The sequence below is a fragment of the Salvelinus fontinalis genome, chromosome 3 (assembly GCF_029448725.1).
Source record: "Salvelinus fontinalis isolate EN_2023a chromosome 3, ASM2944872v1, whole genome shotgun sequence".
Taxonomy (NCBI): domain Eukaryota; kingdom Metazoa; phylum Chordata; class Actinopteri; order Salmoniformes; family Salmonidae; genus Salvelinus; species Salvelinus fontinalis.
In genome coordinates, this window is record NC_074667.1 from 33,396,897 (window position 1) to 33,410,653 (window position 13,757).

Sequence of the window (13,757 nt, forward strand, 5' to 3'; positions counted from 1 at the left end):
AGGAGCTCTTCATCAGAGCTCATCGCTTTGTTCAACGTTCCCAGTTCCTCCTGACATCTTAGACACCGCAGTCTCCACCTTCCAACCGGCAGGTGAAACAAAAACGCTCGAGCCTCTGATGCATTACTTAAATGCAAACATTAACCATCCAGCTAGCTAGCTAGCCAAGGCAAACAAATGTATTTAACAAGTCCTGTAACTGACAGTGAAGACCACCATATTTATGTTATCAAAACAGAAGTTAATAAAAAATCTAAAGTTGATTTAAAAATGTTACAAAAAAACACTTTAAAATGATTTAAATATTTACAAAATGTACAGGAGCTCTCTGCCTAGGCGACCTCGCGGCGCCATGGCATCCATTGCAACCTCCATGGAGACTGGTAACAGCAGAGGTGGTGTCAAGGGTACTTGTGACGCATGACACACTTTTATTCTGAGGTCTTGCCTGACAAGCTGTAAAAATAGCAAGTGAATAAAATTATTTTGAGGTCGCTAAACCATTGCAATTACATTGCTGGACATGTCATGATACCAAACTTTGCTCCTTCTGATAGGTCCCGCCATCCGTTTATGACCAGGGGATCAGTCTGACACCCAATTAATATTCTGACACCCAAGCTAATTCCATGCTTTACAGATGTAAACTCACTGTCACCAGATTGGATTCGGGCCGGTGACGCCGTTACACTATGTAACCAACTATGACTTGTTTTGCTATGGCCCTGGGTTGGTTTGGGTTTGTTGTTGCTTGTTAGTACACTGTTGTAGTCAGACATGAGTTAGCTAGTACCAACATAGCTGCATCCAATAGTTATATGTGCCCTAGACATGTGTTGCACCTTGGAGGCTAATGTGACTGTTTAGTCTAAAATACACTAACTTATAGTGGCATGGAAATACGATGACATTGCAAAAGTAGGTAAATAATTATTAGGAAACAATTTTTCCATATTATGATGTCGTCAAATGTACTTTCATCTTCAGGATCGGACTCTTTTTTTCAATTTTCACCTAAAATGACATACCCAAATCTAACTGCCTGTAACTCAGGCCGTGAAGCAAGGATATGCATATTCTTGGTACCATTTGAAAGGAAACACTTTGAAGTTTGGGGAAATGTGAAAGGAATGTAGGAGAATATAACACAATAGATCTGGTGAAAGATAGTACAAAGAGAAAAAAAAACTTTATTTTGTATTTTCTTTGTACCATCATCTTTGAAATGCAAGAGAAAGGCCATCATGAATTATTCCAGCCCAGCTGCAATTTAGATTTTGTCCACTAGATGGCAACAGTGTATGTGCAAAGTTTTAGACTGATCAAATGAACCATTGCATTCATGTTCAAAATTTTGAATCAAGACTGCCCAAATGTACCTAATTGATTTATTAATACCTTTTCATGTTCAAAACTGTGCACTCTCCTCAAACAATAGCACGGTATTCTTTCACTGTAATAGCTACTGTAAATTGGACAGTGCAGTTAGATGAACAAGAATTTAAGCTTTCTGCCAACATCAGATGTGTCTATGTCCTGGTAAATGTTCTTGTTACCTACAGCCTCATGCTAATCGCATTAGCCTATGTTAGCTCAACGTTCCGCAGACTACCCACTGGTCCTGAAGAAGTTTAAAGAGACGGCAATGTGTCCAATACTTTTACTAGCAAAGTTCATAAAAAATAGTTATCAATGCTAATGTTATCTGGCTAAAATACAGTGGTCTCCTCAATCTTAGTTAGCTGGTTAAATATATTCTGCATCTAAAGTTAATCAGGAGCCATCACAATCATGAAAAAAGGTTTTCCTACTAATTAGTTGCCTTCTTTTGAAGTGTTAGTGGGTTTCCATGCCAAATCTGAGTTGTATTGATGTAGACTAACATTAGCTAACTAGCTAGCTAGGTAGCTAGGTAGATAATGTCAGCTATGCATGCGAGGATAGTGATAATGATTTTCAAAATATACACTGAACTAAAATATAAATGGAACAGGCAACAATTTCAAAGATTTTACTGAGTTACAGTTCACATAAGGAAATCATTCAATCGAAAAAAAATCATTAGGCCATAAACTATGAATTTCACATGACTGGGAATACAAATATGCATCTGTTGGTCACAGTTAGCTTGAAAAAAGGTAGGGGTGTGGATCAGAACACCAGTCAGTATCTGGTGTGACCACCAATTGACTCATGCACCGCGATACTTCGCATAGAGGTGATCAGGTTGTTGATTGCGACAGTGCTCTTCCATGCCGTCCCTCGAAGGGGAGCATCACTTGAGTGAGTCTTCCTGATCTTCCTGTCCGTGTTTTCGCCCCCTCTGGTTCGTGCGGTGGAGGAGATCTTCGTGGGCTATACTCAGCCTTGTCTCAGTGTAGTAGTTTGGTGGTCTGCAGATATCCCTCTAGTGGTGTGGGGGCTATGCTTCGGAAAAGTGGGTGGGGTTATATCCTGCCTGGTTGGCCTTGTTCGGGGGTATCGTTGAACGGGGCTACAGTGTCTCCCGACCCCTCCTGTCTCAGCCTCTAGTGTCTATGCTGCAATAATTTGTGTTGGGGGCTTGGGTCAGTCTGTTATATCTGGTGTAATACTCCTGTCTTATCCGGTGTCCTATGTGAATTGAAGTATTCTCCCACTAATTCTCTCTCTCCCTCCTCTCCCAGAGGACCTGAGCCCTATGACCATGCCTCTGTACTACCTGGCCAGATGACTCCTTGCTGTCCCCAGTCTACCTGGTTGTGCTGCTGCTCCTGTTTCAACTGTTCTGCCTGCAGCTATGGAACCCTGACCTGTTCACCGGACGTGCTACCTTGTCCCAGACCTGCTGTTTTCTACTCTCTCTCTCTCCGAATGCTCGGCTATGAAAAGCCAACTGACATTTACTCATGAGGTGCTGACCTTTTGCACCCTCTACATCAACTGTGATTATTATTCAATCCAGTTGGTCATCTATGAACGTTTAAACATCTGGCCATGTACTGTTATAATCTCCACCTGGCACAGCCTGAAGAGGACTGGCCACCCCTCATTGCCTGGTTCCTCGCTAGGTTTGTTCAGAGATTCCTGTCTTTGTAAGGAGTTTTTCCTAGCCACCGTGCTTCTCCTTCTGCATTGTTGCTGTTTGGGATTTTAGGCTGGGTTTCTGTATAGCACTTTGTGACATCTGCTAATGTAAAAAGGGCTTTATAAATACATTTGTTTGATTCATTGATTCATTGATTGATCCTGCAGGTGAAGAAGCCGGATGTGGAGGTCCTTGGCTGGCGTGGTTACACGTGGTCTGCGGTAGTGAGGCCGGTTGGACGTACTGCCAAATTCTCTTAAACGATGTTGGAGGCAGCTTATGGTAGAGAAATTAACATTAAATTGTCTGGCAACAGCTCTGGTGGACATTCCTGCAGTCAGCATGCCAATTGCACACTCCCTCAAAACTTCAGACATCTGTGGCATTGTGTTGTGTGACAAAACTGCACATTTTAGAGTGGCTTTTTATTGTCCCCAGCACAAAGTGTACCTGTGTAATGATCATGCTGTTTAATCAGCTTCTTGATATGCCACACCTGTCATGTGGATGGATGACCTTGGAGAAATGTTCCCTAACAGGGATGTAAACAGTATTTTCTTTGTGCAGAACATTTGAGAGAAATAAGTTTTTGTGCATATGGAAAAGTTCTGGGATATTTTATTCAAGAGATACAGAATTATAGGGTATGGGACCAACATTTTACATGTTGCTTATATATTTTTGTTCAGTGCCCGCTCCCATACCCTGTAATTCTGTATCTCTTTGTGACTAATTTGTGTACAGGTAGACCAGAAATGCCACATCCCTGATTGGCAGATGAGTGGCGACCCTGATAAAAGATGCACCTGCTGCTTATCTGTTGTTCTTTACAGATGCTGTTTGAATGAAAGAAAATGTTACCTACACACTGAATAAGGCTGTAAAGCCGAAACGTCTATGTACCCTATCCCTGATGCAGTAAAAAAAATAAAACATTGAATAATAAAGTAAGCTTTACGACAAATTGTTGTGTGAACCCATTACACCTCTGTCTGTTTTACGCGCCAGCCAAGCTTCTGGGAGTGCGCGATGGTTCTCTTTTGATTAGTTATCATTCCCATCCATCAGCAGCCCCTGACTCTGAACCATGTCTTTTGAAACTATTAGCAAGCTTACTGAGGCGAGAGCCCGTACGTTCACCTTCAGCACAAGAGGTGCGGACAAAATGAACCACCACCATAGTCCCAGAAAAGGAAACACTGGAAGGCTATGATTTTTTTTTTTTTAACTACAAGAGAGAAATTCGCTTCGAGCTCCATGCCAGAACGCTCAGCCAATACTACAAGAACAGTAGAATCCCACAAGGCTTACTTATCCAAAAGGAGCCGTCCATAGGGAGACCTGACCCCGAATTCTGCAGACACTTATGTGAGATACTGAATCACTGCTCATTGGACCTAAAGCTCCTCATCATTGACCATTCCTCTAGAGAGCTTTCTGCTATTAAACAAGCTACCAATGATTACAAAAGGGACATTGAGCAGACATATAATCGAAAAGAAGTGGACAGACTCCAGCTGAAGATCAAAACCAAGATCGATAACCCCCAAGCTGATCTACTGAAGTTCAAGCTGGGAAAGTTCAAGCGCAACATTGTCGACTACAAGGAGCAGAACGTCTACACCTGGTTGTCTGAGAAACCTAAGCACAGCACTCACAGACGACATCCCACCCAACAGACCAATGCATCAGAATCTGGTGAATCCTCTATCCTCCTCCAGATCCAGAAATACTTTTTTGGGGCCTCTGGCCCCCCCCAACGTTCCAAACGTACCCATGCCAAAGACAAAGACCCACGAGGAGAGGTACGACAGGTCGGCAGAAGGAGGTAAATAAAGATGCTCAAAGCAACAATGCCCCCGAGATAATAGTTTTTAACTTTCCAGATAAGTGAACTAATTGTTGTTTTGAGCAAAGGGTTATCCTTTGTACTGTATACAGTCACAAATCCTTTTCAAGTTTAAATGGAACGATTTAGGTTTTTAAGTAATATCAAATTGAAAGTTCTCTTTAGCCCTAGAACTGAAGCTCTCCCTAATTACCTTCAGCTTCAGACCTAAAATTACTTTAATTCCTTTTCTAAATAATGGATAAGTAGAAAAGTGACATTGACATCCAACTAAGAAACAAAGTGAAACTCCACATTAACAACGTGAACACAACCTTACCATGTGTAACGATCGTCGTTGGGAGAAAGAGAACGTGACACCATGAATAAAAAATAAAAATACTCAATTAGTTTATGGAGATCAGATAAGGGAGGTGTTACGGCTGTCCTCGCTGACAGAAGGTGGGGACCAAAACGCAGAGTGGTTAGTGTTCATTCTTTTAATGAAAATCAACAAAACACTTCAAAATACAAAAACAACCAACGTGACAAAACCGAAACCGTCCTGTGTGGCAACAAAACCTCCACAGGAACAAACACCCACAAAACACAAGTGAAACCCTGGCTGCCTAAGTATGATTCTCAATCAGGTACAACGATTGGCAACAAAACCTCCACAGGAACAAACACCCACAAAACACAAGTGAAACCCTGGCTGCCTAAGTATGATTCTCAATCAGGTACAACGATTGACAGCTGTCTCTGATTGAGAATCATACCAGGCCGAACACAAAATCCCAACATAGAAAATCAACCATAGACAACCCACCCAACTCACACCCTGACCAACTAAAATAAATACAAAACAAAGGAAAACAGGTCAGGAACGTGACAGGAGGTGGGATTGTGATTTCTAAAACCAACATGTACACTACCGTTCAAAAGTTTGTGGTCAATTAGAAATGTCCTTGTTTTTGAAAGAAAAGCAACTTTTTTTTTGCTTTTTTGTTGCAACGTGCCATTGGAACACAGGAGTGATGGTCGCTGATAATGGGCCTCTGTTTGCCTATGTAGATATTCCATTCAAAATCATCCGTTTCCAGCTACAATAGTCATTTACAACGTTAACAATGTCAACTCTGTATTTCTGATCAATTTGATGTTATTTTAATGGACAATTTTTCTAAAATTTCTTTCAAAAACAAGGACATTTCTAAGTGACCCCAAACTTTTGAACAATATTATATATCGAAAAATGTATAACATATGTTGGATCATACCATTTTTTGCAAGAAACTGATTTTTGATCCTACCTCAACTATAAAATGTAATTGAATATGGTCCTCGATAAAGGACTACTACAAAATAAATGGTTGACAGAACAGGAATTGAAATATCTTTCTGACCCAAAACCTACAGTTTCGATCCTTTATGGTCTGTTTAAGGTTCACAAATCAACCACAGACCCTCTATTAAGACCTATCATTTCAGTTATTGGCTCCCAAACAGAAACACTGCATCGTTATTCGGACACATTTATCCATTAGTCAAACAGTTGCCATCTTATTTAAAAGACACCACTGCTTTTCTAATGAAACTACAAAGTATATTAGTGAACGAGATTGGTTAGTCACTCTTTACGTCTCATCACTATCAATACCAATATCTCCAACCGCTTAAGCGATGTGCCTACAAATTATGTAATTCAGCTTGCTTAACTAGTGCTTACTAAAAACTATTTTCTATTTGACAAATATTGCTATCTACAGACTTCTGGAACAGCAATGGGAACTCCATCAGCTCCTAACTATGCATATCTCTTTATTGGGAAATTTGGATTTTATTTATCAAAATAATCCTTACAAAGATTATGTTAAATATTGGACCCGCTATACGGCTATATACTGTAGATGATCGCTTTATGATGTGGAAGGGTTCCGAAATTAAATTAAATGAATTTCCTAACTACATTAACTCCAGAGTACAATCAATTTACTTCACTATGGAAAAGAACATTAACTCTATACATTTATTAGATGTAGGCAGGCCTACATGTTACAAAGAAGGGACAATTGTTAGATTAGTTGTTAGATATTACTGCACGGTCGGAACGGTCGCATTAACATCTGCTAACCATGTGGATGTGACCAATACAATTTGATTTGATTTGATAGACAATCAAATTCTCTCCTTGAGCATTTTTCTCTTGAGGATACTTGGCTTGATAAAGCTCAACAACAAGTTAAAAGCTTGATCAAAAGCCAGTTACTGTAATGGCCATCATTGTAAAAACCAGAATAAACTGTTTTCTGTAAACTATATACTTACTTTCAATGATAGCTGTAATGGCATCAAACTGTAATGGCCATCAGTGTAAATTATAATTTGTTCTTAACTGACTTGCCTAGTTAAATAAAATAAAAGTATATAGTCAATTAGCACTGGCATATACTATCATCAGACTCCTCTTTAAATTCTGCCTTCCACCTTTATTTACCTATCAACGATCAAGAAATCTATTAAACATATTGGTTCATTCAGATGTGGTCAGAGAGAGAAAAGAGGCATTCATAAAAGTATGTTTCACCTGTGGATATTGTGCCTCAAGTAGCACCATAAGGAAGTGTACTAGCTTTGTATGCCCTCAGACTTCTAGGACCTATGAGATAAAGTCTTGTTTAACTTGCACCACTGAAGAAGTTATTTATATGTTACAGTGTTCTTGTAATAAGATTTGTATTGAAAAAACATCCCGTGCCTTGAAAGTACATCTTGGAGAACATAAATCCACTATTATTGCGAGACACTTTCTAGAACAATATCCTTCTATTAATGAATTGCGTTGCGTCGGGATCGGAAAAGTTCATCCACCACTTAGAGGAGGTGACTATGACAACAAATTACTCCAAAGACAAACCATGTAGATATATAAATAAAATTCTGTATCTCCACACGGTTTAAACAAATAATTTGATTTCACCTCCTTCCTATAAGCCACATTTAGACTGTTATACAAGGACACTGTCCATATCAGATTTTGCATATCGTTTATCAATTGGCCCCACATATTTATGAACGGTTTGCCTAATGTCCTTTGTGGTGGGCTATTTCATGAATCGATGACACCTGGGGCGATTGATTTTTGAGTTGCCCTTCGTGCCCGCTCCCATACCCTATAATTCTGGATATTTTTGTAACTAACTTGTGTACAGGTAGACCAGAAAAGCCACATCCCTGATTGGCAGATGAGTGGCGACCCTGATTAGAAGCACCTGCTGCTTATCTGTTTTTCTTTACAAATGCTGTTTTGAATTAAAGAACATTGTACGTATACACTGAATAAGGCTGTAAAGCCGAAACGTCTGTGTACGCTATCCATGATGCAGGAAAACAATTAAAGTCATTGAATAATGAAGTTAGCTTTATACAACATATTTTTGAGTGAGAACCTGTTTCACCTTTTTATTTTTGATCAGTGTGATACACTGCTTTTTGATCACTGCTAGATACAAGACTAGCAGTCTATGGTCTAGCTACCGGTATACTCACTGCCATTGGGGAACAACGAACTTCAACCACCTATTCCGCATGGTAGGGTCCTTCAGCAGGGCATGCAAACCATTGTTGGCTCTGCATCCTACTGGAAGCATGCATTGTCGAACCGGAGCCAGAGGCATGGTCAATAACTATAGTATATTGTAGAGCTTTTCAGTCCCAAAAGGCTGTGATCCTCTGAACGCATTGGGGGCGATGAAACAACAGAGCCCCTTTCAATTAAGGGAAGCGAAGTGGGCAGAGGGGCAATTTGTACTCATTATATTTCACAGTAACTTTATATTTTGGATCAATGGTTTTGTGGTGAAAGATATCTACAAACAAAATGAATGCACAATGAACATTGTTTAATGTCAGACTGGCTGTGATACAAGTCTTACCAGTTTTCGAGTTTTGCACTATGAGTTTTGAGAATTCACCACATACTTCACCACCGATTGCCATCTCTGAGTCCCACTATATGCAAAATAACATTGCATACATGCATAGACTACAACTGTATAAGACATGTCATTAGCCGGTACAGGTACAATATTATTACATGTTTAACGGCCATGTGCCCAGGGACTACGGAGGATTAGCTTTCTATCAAACTCTGTCACTATTAATTATACTGTAGATGCCAATATAAATACCACATAAAACAGAGTTTAAGCAGTGCTATGTATGACATGGGGTCCAGTTTTCTCTTAGCCTGGTCCCAGATCTGTTTGTGCTATCATGCCTTGTCACTCATTGGTATGCCAAAAAACATGTTTGTTTGTCGTGACAATGAGTGGTAAGGAGTTGGCATGATAGCAGAAACAGACTGGCACCCGGGTACTGGCACTCTGTCCCTTATGTGAAATGCTATGTTTATTATAGGCCACTACACCTGGTGACTGTCCTTACAGAAACAACAGTAACGTGTTGTAAAAATGCCACTGAGAAAGTAGGTCTGTCGCCAAACAACCAAAACAACCTCCCACATGTGCCTCACCTGAGCACCAACATGTTATGGGACAGGTGTCTTACCACAGGTAGTGGTGTGAGTCAAAATCACACACAGGTGTTAATTGGACACAACCAACAGTAGTGCCAGGGGTGCTGCGGCTGACGCACGGCTCTCCCGTAGGGCTGCGCGGGGGACATGTAACTACGCACTCATGCCAGAATGTGTTCCTCTGACCGCTTGTGAGTGATACAGGCTTGCAGGTATTCAAAAGGCTAACAACTTTATAAATATGTGAAAATGTAGACTTTCCAGAGTGGGACTGGTTGACAAAATGAGACTACAAAGCAACACCGTGTTGGAAAACAGTTCCAGGATATGTCCGCACACATTCATTGCATTGCACTGCACCAAATACCCACACTTAATCTGGATAACAAACGCACCCAACTGAAACAAATTTGAGTACATGAAAACAACTTCATTGCATTTTTTTCTCTCAGGAGGTTATGCACAAAGTTAAACTGGATAGAAATATGAATATTTTATTTTCCATCAAATCAATTGCGTATGAAAAATGGATTCCCTGAATAGTGATAATGGTAAATAAACTCTTCAGGAAGTAGCAGCAGGAAGAGAGTGATCCCTTAGCGCCGGGAAGACGGAATGCACCAGGGAGGGAATAGAGCAGGAATGTGCTTATTTAATTTGACTTAACGAAGCAGGGCCATGTAAAGCAGCCCGTCGGCCGGGCTGGCCTCTGATAATAAATAATGACTTGTGAATTATTAAGAACACACACCAGGATCTGCATTGCACTGCATTCCCTAACCATCGATAAGTATAAATGGGCACACGCACTCTGAAGACAAGAAACACAGAAACACACACACACACATACATGTATGTTCACCAACGTACACAAACATATGTAACCCTGTCCAAATGAGGTTCACACCCCAACAAACACAGACAAACAGACTCCAGTTCCTAATTGACTGTGTTAAGTGGACAACTAGCTGGAGGACATCTTTAATTAGACACTAGATCCCCATGGAGACGCACGAGAGAGAAGGCAGCCGAGGCAGACAGTGAGGTAGAGTGAATGAAAGACAGGGAGAGAGAGTTAAAGAGAGAGGAAGAAAGAGTGACAGAGAAATGGAGAGAGAGAGTTAAGGAAAGATGGAGACAGAGGGAAAGAGAAGGTGGAAGAGAGAGAGTAAAAGAAAGATGGAGAGAAAGAGTGAAACAGAGACGGCGAGAGAATGAAAGCGAGATGGAGAGAGAAAGATAGTGAAATAGAGATGAGAGAGAGAGAGAGTGTGAAAGAGGTAGGACAGGGACACTCAGAAGAAATTCATATTGGCCTGTTTTCTATGAGATGCTGTTGTCTCTTTAGTAACAATTATCCCGCACCCTGGAGACGGCGCTCTGATATGCACCTCATGCACACTGCCCAAGATTGAACACCAAATCTTGTTCATGCTTCCGCAGTATAGCTCTGCTCAGGGCTGTTTCTAGTATTTTGGGGAGATTTGGTTGGGGAGCCCCCGTCACTTCGCTGGCAACATTTTAGTGGTCCCCCTTTTGGTGGCGAAGAGAACATTTTGCAGCTGTAGAGCTAATATCTTGCAGTTCTCCATATTTTGCCATAGGATGGAGAGAAAATATTGCAGTTTTAAAGCTAATTTCCTGCAATAAACTTTTTTCTCCATGACTTATGCCATGTTCATATGATATATGAGTGAGAATGACTAACAAAATCAATAGGGACCATAATTACTACAAGGTTTAGATAGCTGGCTAGACTAACTTACCTACTAATATATAAAATCTTAGCTGACATGAGTTAATTGAGTGACTGTCAGTGACTGACATATCAGGAGGAAAACTGCTGATGCACCACCAAATTTCAAAATTGCACATTTTGTATTCTATTATCCTTACTAACAGTAAGTTGAGACCCTGACTGACTACACACGCTCGGCGCTGAACTCTTTCTCTACATAAAATGGTTTGATAGTAATAACAGCATCAGTGGGTCTATTTATTACGACAGGAGGAGAGAGATAGTGGCATTGTGGTCCATAACTACTTAATCACCAAGAGTCATGTCGTATCACTGCACATTGTGATGGAATCTGGAGAACCACCCTGGCCGTCCTGGCATGTTTCACAAGATGAGCTTTCTCTCTCCCATTCACCATGTCTCCAAACAGATTAGCTTGAAAAACGCAGTGCTGGCTACAAGGAGAGCACTAATCCAGTGAGTTCATCTGCAAGATTCTAATCCGCAGCCAACGTGTGAAATTTGCCCCCTTGGAAATGTGCTTATTTTTTCTCCCCAACGCAAAAGATCATTTGAGTCTGGGAAGTCAGGCGGAGAGTGAGGCCTCAGCGAGTGATTTTTTCTTCTTCTGTGGCCGATTGGAATTGGAGGCGGGGGTAGACAGCTGTTTGCTGCCATCTCTGCCACCACTGTGATGAATTTCCAAATTCTTCTTCACCATAAAATTGAAGCTATCAAGACTTCATTGGCCTCATACCTCCTTCCCCTCCTCCGCCCTCCAGTTTTATATTTTTCCAGCATCTGATTTTGTCACTGGTCTCTGAGTTTGCTTATGTGTGCTTGTGTGCATGTGGGGTATTTCCATGTAAAAGGACCCATGAGCACCAACATGTGAAGTTCATTTGTCAAAACTTGTGTCAAATGTAAGCTAAGAGTCTATATTTAGATTGACTTCTCATCCCTTTATATCAGATAAAGTACCACTATGTATACCTTGCACAGGTATATGACTGTATACTATATCTACCTTCACTTGCAGAGGTATATGACTGTATGCTACAAGCATTTCGCAACACTCGCAACAACATCTGCTAACCGATGACTCAACAGTGGTAGGTCTGATCACCGACAAAGACGAGACAGCCTATAGGGAGGAGGTCAGAGATCTGGCCGTGTGGTGCCAAGACAACAACCTCTCCCTCAACGTGATCAAGACAAAGGAGATGATTGTGGACTACAGGAAAAGGAGGACCGAGCATGCCCCCATTCTCATTGACGAGGCTGTAGTGGAGCAGGTTGAGAGCTTCAAGTTCCTTGGTGTCCACATCATCAACAAACTAACATGGTCCAAGCACACCAAGACAGTCGTGAGGAGGGCACAACAAAACCTATTCCCTCTCAGGAGACTGAAGCGATTTGGCATAGGTCCTCAGATCTTCAAAAGGTTGTACAGCTGCAACATCGAGAGCATCCTGACTGGTTGCATCACTGCCTGGTATGGCAACTGCTCGGCCTCCGACCGCAAGGCACTACAGAGGGTAGTGAGTACGGCCCAGTACATCACTGGGGCTAAGCTTCCTGCCATCCAGGACCTCTACACCAGGCTGTGTCAGAGGAAGGCTGTCACATGTGCATCCTCTCCAGCCTCTAGGTCACCAGACTGCTCGTTATGGCGCACACCTGTCACCATCATTATGCGCACCTGCGCATCATCAGACTCACCTGGACTCCCTCACTTCCCAGATCTCCTCCGGATCGTCATTTTGGTCGGCGTTCTGCGGCTGGAACCACGCGTCGAGGAGGGGGTACTGTCAGGTGTGCTCCCTCTCCAGCCTCTAGGTGACCAGGCTGCTCGTTATGGCGCACACCTGTCACCATCATTACTCGCACCTGCGCGTCGTCATACTCACCTGGACTCCATCACTTCCCTGATTACCTATACATGTCACTCCATTTGGTTCCTTCCCCAGGCGTCATTGTTTCTGTTTCAGTTTTATGTCTGTGTGCTGTTAGTCTTTCTTGTTTTGGATTATGTTAAATTTGTTAAAACACTCACTCGCTGAACTTCCTTCCCGACTGTCAGCGCATATCATTACAAAGGCCCTAAAAATTGTCAAAGACTCCAGCCACCTTAGTCATAGACTGTTCTCTCTGCTACCACACGGCAATAGGTACCGGAGCACCAAGTCTAGGTCCAAGAGGCTTCTAAACAGCTTTTACCCCCAAGCCATAAGACTCCTGAACATGTAATCAACCAAGACTACCCCTGGCTACCCAGACTATTTGCATTGCCCCCCCCATATTGTATGCCGCTGCTACTCTCTGTTATTATCTAATAACTCTAACTACATGTACATATTACCTCAATTACGTCGACTAACCGGTGCCCTCGCACAATGACTCTGCACCTGTACCCTCTGTATATAGTCTCAATATTGTTATTTTACTGCTTCTCTTTAACTACTTGTTACTTTTATTTCTTATTCATAATTTTTTTAACTGCATTGTTGATTAGGGGCTTGTAAGTAAGCATTTCACTGTAAGGTCTACACCTGTGGTATTCGGCGCATGTGACTAATACAATTTG

At 41.6% G+C, this 13,757-nt stretch overlaps 1 long non-coding RNA gene across 1 annotated transcript in view; it reads right to left on the reverse strand.

The window, feature by feature from the left end:
• Positions 1 to 13,757, reverse strand: part of LOC129844822 (uncharacterized) — a 61,128-nt gene that overhangs the window by 9,256 nt on the left and 38,115 nt on the right. The window lies entirely within an intron of this gene.